This window comes from Gouania willdenowi, chromosome 18 (genome assembly GCF_900634775.1).
Source record: "Gouania willdenowi chromosome 18, fGouWil2.1, whole genome shotgun sequence".
Lineage (NCBI taxonomy): Eukaryota > Metazoa > Chordata > Actinopteri > Blenniiformes > Gobiesocidae > Gouania > Gouania willdenowi.
Window position 1 is genome coordinate 26,547,023 of NC_041061.1, and position 18,276 is coordinate 26,565,298.

General features: G+C 41.2%; 1 long non-coding RNA gene across 1 annotated transcript; it reads left to right on the forward strand.

The window, feature by feature from the left end:
* The first annotated feature begins 4,505 nt into the window (after positions 1 to 4,505).
* LOC114480631 (uncharacterized) lies at positions 4,506 to 17,822 on the forward strand. Its single transcript, XR_003676139.1, has 3 exons — positions 4,506 to 4,686; positions 10,608 to 10,613; positions 17,812 to 17,822. It is a non-coding gene; the product is annotated as an uncharacterized LOC114480631 (long non-coding RNA).
* Positions 17,823 to 18,276: the final 454 nt, after the last annotated feature.

Consider the following 18,276-nt stretch of genomic DNA (forward strand, 5'->3'; position numbering starts at 1 on the left):
TAGAGCAGATGGACTGTGTCTAAACAAGGCTGGAGTAAAACTCTTCACATCCAACTTGTTTTACTTCAATCTCAAGTCAAGCTATGATGACACACAATGGAATGACAGAGACTTTGCCTCCTCCTTTTCCTCCCATTTCCTACACTTTGCCAATTTTTTGTGTTTAAAGCCAGCTCTACATGATGACGATGCAGGAGTAACTCACTTGGGCCGACCTCGACAGGCCTGTCAACATGTGCCATCTCCCTCCATATTCTCCATGTTTTGCACTTCTCCTGCCATCACGGAGTGGTTTACTATTGTAGTGTTTTATTTGCATCCACCTAGTTCATGCCCAGAATGACTGTCGCCAGAACTACGTCTGTATGTTTAGACTAAGTGGCTCTGCTTCCTGAGGTAATGTGATCATTTGCTTTTTCCATAGATTAAGGGGCCCTGCCTAGGGCAGTTTGATCAGAACTGACCAGGAGAGATTCTATAATTACATATCTATACTATAATGACGGAAACGTCTGTGTGCGTGCATGTGTGTGTGTGGAGAAAATATCTCCCTGACGTGGTGCCCAATCGACCTGAAACTTTGTCGATGGCTTCCAAATACCTCGAGTTTGTGCATCTGTTATTTTGGAGTAATTTGGTCATTTCAAAATGTTTATGTTAATTTTATTTAACTTCTGGACGGCAGCTTTTGACCTCAGAGTGTGAGGGGGCGCTAGCGCACCATCTGTATCTATTTCACTGCAAAGCTCACTTCCAGTGCGTGCCAGTTGAGTTTGGCCTGGATTTCGCTCCTTCTCTTTTGAAGAAAAATACTTTTTTACTGTTCCTTATCTGGTGATGACATCGTTTCAAAACGTTAGTTTGATGGTTCGCTATTTAGACCGGACAGTATGGGGTGTAAAAATGTAGTATAAAAGTTTTAGCTAACACATTTTCATTATTTATCTCACTTTTTTCATATTTAGCACATTTTCCTACATTTAACCACATATATAGAGGTAAAAAAAAAGCAATAAATCTAAATCTAAATGTTATATGTCATATCTAAATGCTTAATCTTATATCTAAGTGTGAAACGTTAAATCTAAATGTTAAATGTTAAATCTAAATGTTAAATCTAAATCTAAATGTGGAACTTAAATGTTTCGCACATACGCTAATTGACCCCGCCCCTTGTAACCTCAACCAAAACACAAGCAGAGACACACAAAACCGCTCCCACCCACCTCTTCACCGATGCTTGCCTGGGTGATATGTATGGCTGGTTCTCTCCGTGCGGCGGAGATTGGGCGAGCGGTCACGGCACACACACATACACACACAACAAACACGACAACAAAAATATGAAAATGACTCAAAATATACAAAACTAAATATTTATACAAAAAATAGACAAAAGACAACAGAAATGCAAAAAACGACACTAAAAAAAGATACAAAATGACTCCAGAATCACACTACAAATGCAACAAAAACCAATAATTATACAAAAAATGCACAAATGACGTAAAACTAAATAATATTTATACAGGAAGTACACAAAACAACAGAAATGCACAAAAATATACAAAAAGGCTCCAAAAACACACAAAATTACTCCAAAAAACATACATTACAGAAAATTACACCAAACGACAACAAAAATCTGAAAATGACTCAAAATACACTAAACTAAATATTTATACAAAAAAATATACCAAAATGACAACAGAAATGCACAAAACTACACTAAAAGAAAGACAAAAATACACAAAATGACTCCAGAATCACACTACAATGGCAACAAAAAACTATAATTATACAAAAAATGCACAAAAATACAACGTTGTTTATTATTGTATTATAGTTACTGGATTGTTATGTTTTGTTATTGCTATTATTATTATTATTATTATTATTATTATTATTATTATTATTATTCTTTGTTTAATTGTACTACTACTGTATTACTGTACGTTATTGCTATTCTTATAATTACCATTATATTCTCATATTCTTTTTTATCATTTTATATTATAGTTAATGGTATTCTCATTGTATTATTTGTATTGCTATATTATCATTATATTACTTTATCACTATTTAATATTGTTTATTAATATATATTTTTTTAAAATCATATTATAGTTACTAGATTCTTATTTCAACTTCTTTAGTAATTACGTTTCAAAACGTTTATATTGATTATGAAATCAACATAAATTAGACCAAACAAGACATCAGAGGGAGGAGCGTCTGAGCAGCACGCCCATTGATACTACGTACTATTACTACTAAGAACTATCCCACTAACAAACTAACCGCTAACATGGTGTGGTGGTGGGAATCCAGCTGCAAAAGGACTCACTCAGTGTGTTCCTGTGTGCCAGTCCCAAGCCTGGATAAATGGAGAGGGGCACCTTTAGTGTAAAACCCACCAATTTTCTGTCTCTTCTCTATGGTCGTATGTTGGACGTACATGACATGTAATTAGGGGGCCAAGCCCGCGGGGCCAGGGAACCGCGTATGTAAGCATACGCGGTTCCCAGCGGCTGGCTGGGAACCGCGCTAGGGACCAGCGGTGCTAGGAACCCTATTGTAATCGTTCCAATTATTATTGTTACCTTTTATAGTTCCGTTGGTAAAAGTGGTGCTGCAGAATAAACTGTGCAAGGTAGGGTGGTGCCCCTTGGTGGTTGGTTCCAAAACGCCCAGGGGACCTTGGACGCAAAAATTCACATACAGTATATATATATACGCCAGCAGGTGGTGCTATAACAAAGGTCAATGCATTTTGGCCAATAACTCCCACACTATTTGTTGCAAATTTAAAACCTTCATATCCACAGATTCCTTGAAAAGCACTGAATCACTGGGCTAGGCCCCGCCCATTTCCGCCTCAACTTTTCTGGAGCAAAATCGCAAAAACTGGAAAAACTACTTTTTCGGACTCCTCCTTGGGGTTTTGTCCAATCAGTCTTCAGCTGGACGTGATATATAGTTATCAAAATGAGTTCTTTCGGGTAAATTATGCGCAAATTTTTAACAAGTAAAGTTTTCTAGCTAGCTATAAAAATGCGAACTGGCGTATATCTCGGTCAAATTAAATGCTAACAACACCAAATCTGAGATCCATAGTTGGCATGTGACTGTGAGGGTATGCGCCAAATTTGAATGATGTAGACCACTAGGGGGCGCTACAAATAACGAATATTTATAGCTCTTAAATGGCAAGACCAATATTTACCAAATTTGAAGGGTATGATCTTGGGTCCCTCCTGAGGCGATATCTCAAAGTTATTCGCAATTTGTCAAAGTGAGCTTGGCTAATGACATCATAACACATAAATAAACAAACATTTATTCCTGCTGAATTATTATGTTGAGGGCAGTGAAATTTACAGGGTAGATATAGAAGAACACACAGACCACCCATTCCAGAAATTGCGCCACTAGGTGGCGCTATAATTGAAAAAACATTTTGGCCTTTAACTTTCACAATTTAATTCACATCTTCATAAAATTCATATCCACATGTTCCCTACATAGAGTCGCATTTTCTGACATAGGCTACGCCCACTCCCACAGCCCATTACTCTTTGTAAGTCACTACATATCAAAAACCTATTTTTCAAATTCCTCTTTGGGGTTTTGTCCAATCATCGTGAAACTTTGCACGTCGAGTCTTCATTTGGACCTGATCTACAGTTCAGCAACATTTTTTAGTTAGGGCAAAATATGCGCAAAATATTAACGAGTAAAATTTTCTAGCTAGCTATTAAAACGCAAACTGTTGCATATCTTGGTCAAAATAATTGCTAACACCACCAATTCTGAGATCCTTGGTTGCCATGAGACAGTGGGGGTATGAGCCAAATTTTAATAAATTAGGCCTCTAGGGGGCATTGCAATTATGAGAAATGTATATCTCCCAAATGACACAACCGATTTTTACAAAATTTGTCGGGTATGACCTTGGGTCGCTCCTGGGACCGTATCTCAAAGTTAATTGCGATTGGGCAAAGTGGGCATGGCTTATTACTACATAACATATAAATAAACAAACCTTGATTAACTATAGAAGAGCACACAGATCACCCATACCAAAAAGTGGACCCCGAGGTGGCGCTATAATGGGTGCAAATGCATTTTGGTCTGTAACTTTCACACTTTAAATCACATCTTCCAAAACTTCATATCTACCTGTTCACAGCAAATGGCACGTTGGCCTGTGTCCTGACGCTCGCCACGAGCCCGTCATCCTTCATGACGTACTTCCACAGGCTCCGTGAAACCTGTGGGCCGAGTCGTGCGGGAAGGCTTGGCCCCCTTTTATAACTGCTTGCAGTTCTAGTTAATTTTGTGTTTTTCTTTGCCGAGGTAGGGTCTAAAGACAGGGGATGCTCTGGTACATTTATTATCCATTTACCTAAGTCCAGCAAACATTGATGCAACCTTTATCTATATATCATGCGCATGTCCCATACAATTGCACTATTTTAGTTTGCACCCACAAATATACCCCTTTATAACACTACAGAGTACAGAGTATGTACACCTCTTTGTATATCCAACCTTCAAACACATACTCATTTGACCACAATTGACAACTCTACTTAAGCTCCTCCCACTATATGAATACATACTTCCGACGAGCATTGTACTAGTCTATCTATTAAAGCAAGGAACGTATGTGTGTGTGTGTGTGTGTGTGTGTGTGTGTGTGGAGCAAATATCTCCCCGATTCGGTAAGAGTTCGACCTGAAACTTAGTTGACGGCTTCCAAATAGAGTGTGTGCATCTGTTATTTTGGAGTAATTTGGTGTAGCAAAATGGTCAAAAGGTAAATTTTATAATTACAGCTCCCTCGTTAAGCACGCGGTATTGAGCGCTCTACTTCCAGTTCCGGGTTCATGACATCACCGTGTCGCAGTTTGTTTGTGTTAAAAAAAAAAAAAAAAAAAAAGATCAATATTAAAAACGTTTTTGTACCACTAAAAGTAATTTAAGTTAATATTTCATGATTATTTAATATCTGTGATTCCAAACTTCCTTTAAATCTCGGGTCACGGATGTCACTTCCATCGAAAAAAGGTAACCTGGGGCGCTCTGGGGGGCTCGGTTGGTGCGCCTGGGGGCTGGCGGGGCGGCATGCAGCGTCCCCTTGTTGCCCTGGGTGGCCAGGGATGTGGTCAATTTCCCTGGGCGGGCTGCTCCCGGTGCTACTTCTTTTCCGGGTCCTTCTGGCCTGGGGTCTGGTCCCTGCTGGCTCTGGGCCCACCGGCAGCTCCCGCCGACTGCCCGTTTGGCGCGGCTCTGGCCGTCTACTGGGCGTGGGCCTTGGCTCCTCTGCTAGGGTCTTTGGTGGGGGGCATTCTGTGCCCTCCCCTTTGGGGGTTGGGTGCGGGGGTGGGGGTGGTGGGGTGGATGTCGGTAGGGGGCCATGGCATTGGGTCGGTGGCGGGGTGCACTGGGTCCTCGGTTCCTTGGTGCTTTCTCGGGTATGTGTGTGGTGGGCAGCAGGTGAGGAAACTTTGTCATTAAAGTATTTCGGGATGCACCTCATTTACCACCCTTTATTTCAGATCGTAGTTAATCCGTCCGAGCGTAGAAAGGTGGCCGAAGCTACTGTATGTGCCATGACCCAGAAACTGCAGAGAGATTTTATGTCAACTTGCGGATAAGGAGGATAATCTTTAGGGTTAGGGAACTATGGATGCAGGCCTTAAGATAACACAAAGAGAAATGCCCTCCTTCAAAGGGTAAACTTTCAAAAAAGAAACAGGGAAAACTCTCCTGGTCAACTGACGAATCTAGGCAGTGGGTTCCGTCTCACAAGCTTCCAGTTTTAAGCCTTCCACACCATCAGAGCCTTCGATGGTTACTGATGTGTCTTCAAATCCAGTGAGAAAAAGACTGCTTTTTGCCTGATTCAATACCTACCGTGAAGTTGGAAAAACTAAGAGCAGAAACTGTTGAGTTCCACCCACAGAACACAGATGAAGACAGCCTCAGCTGTCAGAACAATTCATCACAAATGAAAACAGTGAAATGTTTGTGGATGAAAAGCAGCTTGGCCCTGGTTATACCTCATCCCACAGCTGACGAGACCAGGTAGTCCTGACTGGACAGTTCAGGCACAAAGTACAACGTTGTGCCTTTCCCCATTCTCGAGTGCTGATGAAACTGCTAAATTAAGGTGTTAATTAAAAAAAAAAAAAAATTCCTCAAAATAATTTATCATGCCTCTTTTATTTAAATTTTATATCATAATACATGTCTTTTTTTTATTATATTACATATACCTCTTTAATCAAAATGTTATATTACATTACACATGCCTCTTTTATTTACCATTTATATATTACAAATGCCTCTTTAATTCACATTTTAGTTTGCAATAGAATCTGGGAATTGTTCAGTGTTTTCACTGCTGCTGGTTAACTTTTTCCCCTCCTTGTCTGCACATGCTTTCGAAGGTCACCAAATGGCAGCACCCCACCAGCTGGGTGTGATGTGGGGCTTTCAAGTAGGATGCCTGTCTGTTGTGAACCCAGCACATTCCCACGACGGGCCACCGGAGAGAATAGATGGTGCAGATGGGCATGAAGTGCCACAGGCCCCAGGACGGCCGGAAACACAGACCCCAGCATCCCAGGGGGTGATAACTGCCGCAGACCGGTTTGGAGCAGCACCGCCACTATGAACCACACTGCAATGAAAACATGACACCGCCACTCCTCATCAAGAGAGAGCACCACCAAGTGCCCAAGCATGGCCACCCCGCCAGCTACAAACTGACAAACAAGTGCACTTAAGCACCTCCAAACGGGCGCTGCCGGAACAAACCCAAACACCAAACGATACCCCAGAACCAATACAGCCCAGAGGATGACAGACCACAAACCGCCAGCCCCACCTGGTCAAAAGCAACGTAGCACCACATCAAACAAATGCCATTCATCGAGCTGACGGAAGACGAGCGGTCCCCCAGAAGGCCAGGCCTACATACCCACCCCCGAAACCCCCTAGCACTGACACAGCGTCTGGATCGTCACTGGCTGATGCAGACATTTAGGCTGGAAAGCCTACACTGCCCTCCCCGGCACCCAGCGCCCCAAAACGTAGTCACCCCCACCCCTGGCAAGCTGCCCCCCAGCCTCCAGTACAGCACTGCTAGACCCCCAAGTGAAGGCAATGCCCCTCCAACACGGGAAACCCCAACCCCCTACCAGGTAAGAGCAATTGGGGGTGGGAATGATGTGTCATCTTTTAAAGATGATGATGATGTCATGGGTTCTATTCAGTAACCAATCATCTTCGAGGACATTATCTCTGGTTCTTCTCTTCTTTAGCAGCAGGTGGCTGTGATGTCACTGGTTCCTTTTTTTTTTTTTTTTTCAAATATAGAACCAATATAAAGGCTGGTGAAAACTGATTTTCTATTGAGCTTGGATGCTTTGTCTTTTGCTCTCCTCTCATTGCAGTGTTTCCATTTCCTTTGATCACTGAGATCATGGACTCAACGAGGACGAAAAAGCAGAAGGGTGCAGACTCTGGACCAAGTCCATCTGCTCTCAAATCAAAGTCAGAAAAGAATAACTATCTGAACACAATTTTTCCATCCGATGAATGGGAAACTGAGAAAAAGCTTTGGGTTCAGCAGGTGTCGTCTACACCTGTCAGACAACCAGATGTTGTTGATCTGGAGAACACTCTGGATAAAGAGCTACGGCAGGAAAATGCATTAGCCTGGAGCATCTGTCCTGGCCGCAAAAAAATCTTCAAGAAGTGTTTTGATGAAATAATCAATCAGGTTGCTGTGAACTGTCCAGAGAGAGGCGCGCTGGTCAATCGCATGCAAGAAGAAATGGAAGTGACTTTTGAAGGCTACCAAAAGCTGTATGAGAGCGTTTTGGCTTTTGGCATGAGAAAGGTAGTAAATAAAAGTAAGGTTAAAAAAAAACATTCAGCTCTGGATGATGAGGTAAAGAATCTAGAGCAGCAGCTGGCTGAAGAGGAAGCTAAATGTCAATCAACTACAAATAATAATAAGGAAGAGCTGGAGCAACAGAAAGAGGAGTACAGCAAGGAAATCCTTGGCCTTAAGGCAGGGATCGCACATATCATTGGCCAGATGGAAAAACTGAGTCAATAGTGAAAGAGTTTTTATATTCTCTCACAAAAAGCGCTGATGCTGCAGGAATACCAAAGCGTCTGAATTCAGAGTGAGTAAATCCTGATCAGGATTTCATTTTGCTTTTCATTCATCAACATTTCCAAATAATCAGTCCCACCTTAGATTAGGAGGCAGATAGTCATCCACCTTCAGAAACTATTGAGAGGAAAGAAATATTCAATTTGAGGTGGAAATACTGTATGAAGATGGAGTGTAATGATGAACGGCCTTCTGGGAAAGTGCCTGACACATGTGACCTGACTCCTGGTGATGTTCAGCCAAGAGGAACCTGTTTTATTCTCATGTAAAGCTCACTAAATGTGATACATGGCTTCTTTGTGTTAGCAGGCTCATCTCAACGCTTTCCTGCGTCTGTTCCAACATTAACACAGATTTAAGCTTTTATATCAGTATTTCTGTTTTCGTCGTTTCCAATTTTTAGTTTCACCTTTTTATGTAATTTAGAGTTGTGATGAGGAAAAAACTTGTCCTAGAATGTAAGTAATTAAGGGTGCAGGGTGGAGTAGTGGTCATCGCATCTGAATCACTGCAAAAAAGGTTGTGGATATTTAGGCATTTGGGTTTGCATGTTCTCCTTGGGCTTGTGTGGGTTTTCTCCGGGTACCCCGGCTTTGTCCAACAATTAAAATGTACAAATTATAATAAACACAATATTTTGTCATTTTTAATCACAAATTGTTGAAAGAAGTCTCAGGACACTATGATCCTAACTTTAATAAAATCACGAATTACCCATTCAAACCTATTGGAACAGTGACATGCTGGCCCTGAAGGGTAATTCTGACTCCAAGGGATTATACTGATTCTGAGGGGGGAAAGTGATGTGTAGCATCATTGTCTCACCAATGGAGAAGGTTCAAGTTCTCTTTTTGAGTGAGTATGGGTTTACTTTCTGCGGCAGCTGAAGAAGTTCAGTCTGCCAACAAAGATGATGGTGAACTTCTACAGCTCCATCATCCAGTCCATCCTCTGCTCCTCCATCACCATCTGGTACGCTGCAGCTACGGCCAAGGACAAGGCCAGACTGCAGCGTATCATCCACTCTGCAGAGAAGGTCATCGGCTGCAATCTGCCCTCCCTCCAGGACCTGTACGCCTCCAGGATTTTGAGGCGTGCAGGAAAGATTGTGGCCGACCCCTCCCACCCCGGTCATAAACTGTTTCAATCTCTCCCTTCTGGTAGGAGGTTTCGGTCCATCAGGACCAGAACCTCCAGACACAAAAACAGCTTCTTTCCCTCTGCCACCATCCACATGAACACACCCCAAGTCACCCACTGAACCCCCCCCCCACCCGATCACCACCTCCACCAGCTTGATACCTGCTGCACTGTATATATATATTTATATTTATCCTATTTATCCTTTATTCTCTATCTATCCTTTATTTATCCCTCATCCTTTATATTTATCATTATTATTAGTATTATTGTTGCTGGGTTGTTCTTTGTTGTGTTGTTTTTATTTCTTTTATTTCTTTTTGTTGCTTGTTTTGTGCACCAACCACCAAGTCAAATTCCTTGTACTGTCCTCAAAACTGTACATGGCAAATAAAACATTTCTGATTCTGATTCTGATTCTGATTCTACTTGAGGTTGTTGCTTCATTTTTTTCCCTACAAATAAAACCTCTTGCAGTGGGTGGGTGCTCGGCTCCTTGGGGCTTTCTCGGATGTGTGTGGGGGGGGGGGGCGGTGGCTGCTTCTCGGCCTGAGAGCCTGTGAATGCAGCATGGGGACGCATTTACTCCGCCTCCGGGTCATAGTGCCAGCCGTCCGGTGAAGCCTGTTTCATTTACCGAGGTCCGTGTGTGTTTAATAAGTCTGTCTGGTTCCGTGTGAAAGTCCGCATGTTCATGCCTCCGTCCATCCACTCTTCATTATATCCATGTCTTTTAAGGCTTTTATTAAATAGTGTCGGCTGTAGTCCGGGCCGCCACCATCTTGGATTATGTCATCACCAGAGCATCATCGCCGCAAATCGCGCAAAATGACCAAAATAACTGTATAGAGGTCTTAGTCTATTTTCTTTTTAAAGTGGTGTTTTTTTGTGGGTTTTAGACTCCAATTACATTTATGTATATATTATAATAACAATAGTAATACATTTTATTTAAAAGCGCCTTTCAAAACACCCAAGGACACTGTACAGGGCAGTCACTAAAATAAACACAATAAAAACAGCAGAATAAAAACAAGTGCAGCAGAATAAAACAGAGTACAGTATTGGTGTGGTGAATGTGTTGTCTAGATGGAGTAGGATTGTCTGAAGAGGTGAGTTTTGAGTTTTGATTTGAAGAGTGGGAGGGAGTCTATGGTACGGAGGTCAGGGGGGAGAGAGTTCCAGACCTGGGGGGCAGAGTAGCTGAATGCTCTGTGCCCCATGGTGATGAGTTTGGCCGGACGTACAGAGAGCTGGAGAGTGGAGGAAGAGCGGAGTGTGCGGGGAGGGGTGGCGATGTGGAGGAGGTCAAATATGTACGGAGGGGTCAGGTTATGAAGTGCTTTGAAGGTGATGAGGAGTATTTTGAAGTTGATCCTTTGTTTTATGGGAAGTCAGTGAAGTTGTTGTAGGACGGGGGTGATGTGGTGAGTGGAGGGGGTGTGATGATTCGTGCTGCAGAGTTCTGGAGGAGCTGCAGTTTCTGGAGGGATTTGTTGGGGAGGCCAAAGAGAAGTGAATTGCAATAATCAATGTGGGAGGTGACGAGGTTGTGGACAAGGATGGCGGTGGTGTGGGGGGTGAGAGAGGGGCGGAGACGGGAAATGTTCCGTAGGTGGAAATAAGCGGACCGGGTAATGCTGTTAATGTGTGAATGGAAGGAAAGTGTACTGTTGAGGATGACACCCAGACTCTTGACCTGAGGGGAAGGAAGGAGAGAAGAGTTGTTAAAGGAAATATGGAAACTGTTGGATTTTGAGAGAGTGGATGAGGTGCCTACAAGGAGGACTTGTGTTTTGGAGCTATTGAGTTTGAGGAAGTTGGAAGAGAACCAAGAATTAATGTCTCGTAAACAGAGGGTAAGGGAGGAAGGAGGAAGAGAAGAAGATGGTTTGGTAGAGAGGCAGAGCTGGGTGTCATCCGCATAGCAGTGGAAATGGATATTATGTTTACGGAGGATGTGACCGAGTGGGAGAATGTAGATGATGAAGAGGAGGGGCCCCAGGACAGAGCCCTGAGGCACGCCAGCAGGGACAGGGAAAGTGTTGGACTTGTGAGAATTGAGTTGGATGAATTGTGTACGGCCAGAAAGATAGGAAGTGAACCAAGCGAGGGGGGTGTGAGTGATGCCGATTGAGGAGAGTCTGTCAAGGAGAATGGAGTGAGAAATTGTATCGAAAGCTGCGGTGAGGTCGAGGAGAATGAGAATGGAGAGTAAACCAGAGTCTGAAGCTATGAGGAGGTCGTTGGTAATTTTCAGGAGGGCTGTTTCAGTGCTGTGAAGGGGACGAAAACCAGATTGAAACTGCTCGTAAATATTGTTCGTGATGAGATGATTGTGGAGTTGGGGAGTATTTTGGAGATGAAGGGGAGATTTGAAATGGGACGGAGGTTGTTGAAGTTGGTGGGATCCAGACCAGGTTTTTTTTAGGATGGGTGTGACTATGGCAGTTTTGAATGAGAGAGGGACAGTACCAGTGATGAGAGAAGAGTGAATGATATTGGTGATAAAGGGGGCAAGTGAAGGGAGGCAGGATTTAACAATGACTGTAGGGAGGGGGTCAAGCTGACAGGTTGAGGGTTTAAATTTGGCGATGAAATCGGAAATGGCTTGGATGGTGGGGAGGATGAAGCCGGAGAATGTAGTTGCCAGGGATGAGTGGGGGGCTGAGGAGTCCACTCCAGAAATTGCAGCTCCGTGTGAGGTCAGTTGTTGGTGGATGTTGGATATCTTGGAGACGAAGAAGGTCATGAGTGAGTTACAGAAGTCAGCAGATTGCATGTGGTGGGGGAGAGAGTCGGGGGGTTTTGTAATATTGCTGAGGAGAGAGAAGAGAGTTTTAGAGTTATGTTGATTGGAGTGAATTAGACCAGAGTAGTAGGCAGATTTAGCAGAGGAGAGATGATCTTCGTATTGTATGATGTGGTTATTGTACATATGTTTATGTATGGAGTCCAGTTTTGTTACAAAGCCGTTCGAGTTGTCATCCTTGAGATTTGAGCAGACGGAGGGCGGGGGTGAACCAGGGTGCTGAGCGGGTGAAGGAAACAGGTCGGGTTTTGAGTGGAGCGTGAGTTTCCAGAAGGTTATGGAGATTATGATTGTAGTGGGAAACCAGGTTGTCAGGTGGGCTAGTTGGATTGTTAATGGGGAAATTATTGATGTCTGAGGAAAAGGTGTGTATGTTTATATTTTTGATTTTGCGGAAGGAAATGGTTCGGGGGAGAATGAGTTTGGAGAGAGAGAGGTTTATGTTGAATGTGATGAGCGTGTGGTCAGAGTATGGGAGTGAATGGGGTTTACAGTCAGTGGGAGTGAGACCAGAGCAGCAGACCAGATCCCTACAATATAAACAGGTTCACAATATAACTATTTTTATAGTTTCTGTTTCCACTGTATCCAAAATAATAATAATAATCTTTCTCAACAAGAACTGTTGATTGATTTGTCACATGACTGTTCCAGGGTTTGAGTTTGTTTTATTTAGTTTCACCTCTACCTTGTAGCTCTATGTTTTTAGACTGCTGCCAATTTGTTTGTAGTTTTATTTCAGCAAGTTTCACTTTTACAGTTGCAGTTGGGGACTTTTGTAATTGAATTCCCTAGTTACATTACAGCAACCAAATTAAACTGTATTAACTAAGTGAATTAATAAAAAATAGCCTTTGTAAAGGCTTTTTCAAATAAAAAAATTCTCCTGTGAAATATGTGACCTGTTGACCTGCACAACTCAAAGAATCGGAATCGAGAATTGTTTAGAACAGGAATCGAAATTGAGAATCGGAATCAGAATCGTTTAAGTCCAACCCTACTCAAAGGTCTGGCTGACTAAATCTGAAGTTCTTCCAGATTGTCTCATAGTATGTCTTACATGCCACTGGGAAAGAGAAAGGCAACATACTATATATATATATATATATATATATATATATATATATATATATATACAGTATATATATATATATACAAATATGTAAAATAACAAGACCACAAACAACAAAACTGATTTATTTCAGATTAAAGTGACTTACATATAAAGACTCCAGTGTCCACTCCACACAGGTCTGGACTTGCAATGAGAGTTTCCACCAATTACGAAGTCACAGCCAAATTGTGGGGCGAGCTCAGTCTGTCACAACAAATAACAAATAGCGTAAGGTCAGAAACATTTACTTATACTTTCTTTTTTCTTAAAATATTACCCTTGTATGTGGTCATAACGCTTTTCGTTTCCCTCCGAGTTGTGTAAAAGCCGCACCATTCCCAACAAAAAAATTAAAAATAAAAGTTCACTTTGGTGAAGCAGCAGGGACAGATATTCACTTTAAAGAGAAATCTATTATTATTTACCAGGGTCACAATTCATCTGTGTATTTGGTTTTGTACTTGTAACAGAAAAGTTCTCACACGCACACAAAAGCAATTTTGCAGACAACGAGTTTTACAAATACAAATAATTTTTTCACACAGATTTTTTTTTGAGCATACAAAATCTTTATGACCCTAATTTGATCCCATAGCTCTGACACACAAAAATACGTGTAATGAGTGTAACACTTACTTTTTGCTCCCCTGGGCTCAACACCTGCAGCATCCATTGACCCAAAACAGGATCACCAGCCAGGGATGGACCAGGTCTGTCATCAATAAGATCAGAACTGTCACCAAAACCCTGGTCAGAGAACAAACAAGTCTGTCAGGGGTCTCATGAAGAATAAGTGTGCATAAATAAAAGATATGATCATAAAACAGGTCCGTCACCACCAATCTGGCCAGTGATAGGGCTTTTCCACCAAGAGCACGGGCTTTTTGTTTGGAGCTATAGTTGGAGCTCGAGCTACTTCAGAGCTAGTCCTGTTTAGCTGAAGAACCGGTTTGGTTTTCCACCGCAGCAGCGGCAAGTTGGAGCCACGTCCTTGCGTCGCCACAATACGTCAGTACGTCACTGATTACGTAACAGTTTACCCATGAGCGCTTGCGCCATAATGAAGCCCACGTTTTGACTGTTGACATCGTATGAATACTATCCTATTCTATGTAAATATTCAGCTGAACAACGTTAACCGTCTTCATCGGAGTCACAAGAATCTGCCACATTTGTTAACACAGGTAATTATCAAAGACGTTTTATTGCTTAACAATGACTGTGTTAGTGTTAGCCTTTGCTAAGCTACTTAGCTTCAACTACACCTGCATAAGTACAGCAGATAAAGACAATAGGTTGATTTTGATATGTTTGTTTATCATTATAGATGCTCGTAATGCTGACTGTGCACGTCCGTGATCACACTGCTGCTGCTGCGACTCAATACGACCAGAATCAGCGCAAGTTTGTGTCAAACTAACGTGTCCTGATGTCATTCATCCATCTATATTTGGACCGAGGACCTACTGTGTGTGTGACTGAAGGGATGCTGTATTTAAATGTTTGTCCTCATCATGTTGTTTAACTTGTGTTATTTATGATCAACGACACCTTATTTATCCACATTTGTTTTATACCTATTGCTGCTGTTTTATTTGTTTCAGTAAATTTTGTGTTGAGGAAATCTCCACTGCATTGTATTTAAATGTCCTACTCATTAGGTGAGTATTGTATGAACTTTTCAATTCTATAAATGTATCAAAATAAATAAAATACAAACCTTATAGTGTGTGCTACAGCAGGTTATGTTTCTGTCTTAAAAAAAAGTGGATGTAAAGAGTAATTAAATTATCTGAATAAAATAAAATAAATGTGTGTGCTTACAAGTAGGCAACAAACAATGAACAAAGTCCTTGTAAAATACAAAATAAATAACTTTATTTACGCAAAGTAAAAATAGATTTACAAACCAACTCAATATATATCAACATTTACTTAAAACATTATTGTGGGTTTTCTATTAGAAAGGACCAAAGTCTGCCTCTATCTACTCCAGAACCAATACCAGCCCAACCAGTGCTGAGGAGTTCATCATGAGCTGGAGGTTATGGACCATGGACGTAGTCCTGGTTCTGGTCCACGAACCGTGTCCCTGACTGCTCCATGGAGGAAAATCTGCATTAACATCTTCCTCCTTTTTTTCCTGCATAGAAGCATTAAAAATAATATATGAATTTATTATTTATTTCAGCAGTCTCCACAATAAGAAAATACAAAAACAAACAATTGTGTAATTCTTAAGCCAAAAGTGTGTAGGTTGAAGAAAAGCTTATACAAACCTACCTTATCACAACAAAACTAAACAAGGCTCTCTAGATAATCACACACAAAAATATTTAGCTTATATTACTATTTTAACAATATATATTCTACACACGTTTTATATATACAGTGTATACACTCACATCAAACATATATACATATGTACATACACATTAATGTATATATGCCATGCACTTGTAACAATATATGATTTAAAAAGCTTTTTAAACTGGTTTATGTTGTTTTATTTCATCACTTACGCTGTTCCATAATATAACCCCTGATATTGTTATACTCATTTTGACTGTTGTTCTAACATTTTTCATCCTGAAATGTAGTTTTCCTCTTAAATTATAATCCCCTTCTCTCTCTAAAAATCTTTAGAGAGAGAAGGGGATTTTCTCTCTCTCTCTCTCTTTTTCTTTGAAAAAAGAAAGGAAGAAAAAAAAAAACACCCCTACATGTGCGGGAGAGTGTGCACGAGGCCCGTTTTCCTCGTGCACAGCTCTGTTTACAAGTTGGTGTGGACATCGGGCATACAAGCTTACCTTACAGAAGAAGATTTGCACTTTTCCCACTATGTCAGACTGGCCACCAGTAAGTGAAAATCTATTTTCAAAGGACCCGGTGCGCACTGGGCACGAGCACGTACGACGGCCTTACGTAAACATGATTGACAATTAGGAGGACCAATAGTCTTGATGATCCACCCGGAAGCTAAACATCGTCTACAATACCTTTAAAGTGTAACATTTTGAAGTGTTTGGCAAAATAATCCTGTTTACACCTAACAGAAACTAAAGTAACACTTGGTGTTTCAGCCATATTATGTATTATTAACACATAATTTGTAATTAGTCCACACACAAAAAAAAGGACACACTATATAAAATAGTGCAGTTAAAGGGTGGCAAACCATTAAGAGCGACAATAAAATGCAACACTCAGGAGTTGCAAGGAAACAAATTCAAGTCCAAACCAAAATAGATTTTATTTTTAGTTCATAATCACAAATAGAAAAAAGAGAGAGAAATCGATGCCTTTGAGTCTAGAGAAAGTTTCTGCTCAAACCTGTGGGGATTTCCCTTTCTTCAACCATGATACGATGCCTCATGAGGCTTCACCTCACCATTATTTAGCTTTCTAAAATGAACTCAGAGCATCTTACCAAGGAGAAGTAACCTGGAAATACTAGAAGAGACACAGGCTTCTTCTTCTACTGCAGTTTAAAGGGGACATATCATGCTAAATCCACTTTTTTAGCCCTTAAATGCATTTTGTTGTATATTTAGAGTGCTTAGAAGTCCAGAAAAAATCAAAATAGTCTCTTCAGGTGCTCCGTAGATATCTTTATATTCTGTTTTGCTCATATTTTTCAATCTGTTTCGATTTTTCTATTCTCTATTACGTTTTTTGAACTATTACATCACAGGATTTGCAGCGGAACTGCCAAATTAGTACATCAACTCCAGGTCCAACACTTCGAGCAATCCGCCATTTTTATTTCTCGCTTTTATTTTGTAGTCCAAGCTCTAGGATGCAGAAGTTACGAGAGGATAAGTCAAAATGTTGGGTTGTTGGATGTAGTAACCCACACGCTTCATTACACCGTCTCCCAGCATCAGAACCTTTTCGAAGTGCCTGGTTGAGTTTTATTTTTCACGGAAATGTACCCACATCTGTGGGTAAGGTCATTTTTGTGTGCGTGAAGCACTTCAAGGATGACCGCTTCGCCAGTATAAAGAAGGATTTGCCGAAAGACTTTGTCTGATTGAGGGTTCAATTCCTTCTATCTTTGGAGACGATGAACAGAGCACTTCGGTAAGCTGTAAATAACGCTAAAAAGTGTGATGATGAGATGTCCCTGTCATTGTTTTGTTAGCATTAGCAGTTACACCGTCTTCAGACTTCATATGTTAGCGCTGTGTGCTCGTTTTAGATCCTTGATGATATGGCCTACGTGATTTAATTTAAGTCTAAAGTTTTCATTAGTCATTTCATTTTGCTGTTTTTGTCTTTGAAAAGACTGTATTAAAATGCATTTCGTAATGTTAGCTTGGCGCTAGCGTTAGCTCGGTGCTTGTGTTAGCTTACTTGTTAGGGTTCATCATCATTTTTCATCTCGCTCCGCCGGGTCCGACTCTGGCTCAAACATGTAAGGCTGGATGGACAAGTCTTCTGTTGTTGACATTTTGTAAATAACCTCTGAATAAAAAATTTATGCGTCTGGTAACTCAGGTGTTGGTCTCCATCTTTTAAAAGCTGTCATTTTTCCTCAAAACAAAGTTTCTCTATCATCTCTAGCGCTGTCACTCGACCACTAGTTAAAGAACGTAGCAGCAGTCACGTGTCATCTATTCACTAATGTGCTGTGAACTTACGTATAGCATTTAGCATAGCGCAGTTACGTGCAAAGGCAGCTCTCTACGCTGCCTTTACGCGTAAATTGATGTCACATTGGAAACCTGACTACGCATGCGCAAACACGTAAAATCCCACAATGAGAAGGGAGGCAGAAGAGCAACGTGCCTTTGGGAGGGGGCGTGGCCTCCCTCTGCCTTACAGCGGAGTGAGACTGTGCAGCTGTTCCAGGAAACAGCGCTGTTTAGTAATTTGGGCGATGAAACGCACAAAATGCGGACACTTTCAAACTTATAGGTACTGTAGGCTATTGGAAATTTAAAAATAAATAATTTATAATTTAAAAAAATAAAAAATAAAAAATTATAATTAAATAATCAAAATATCAAT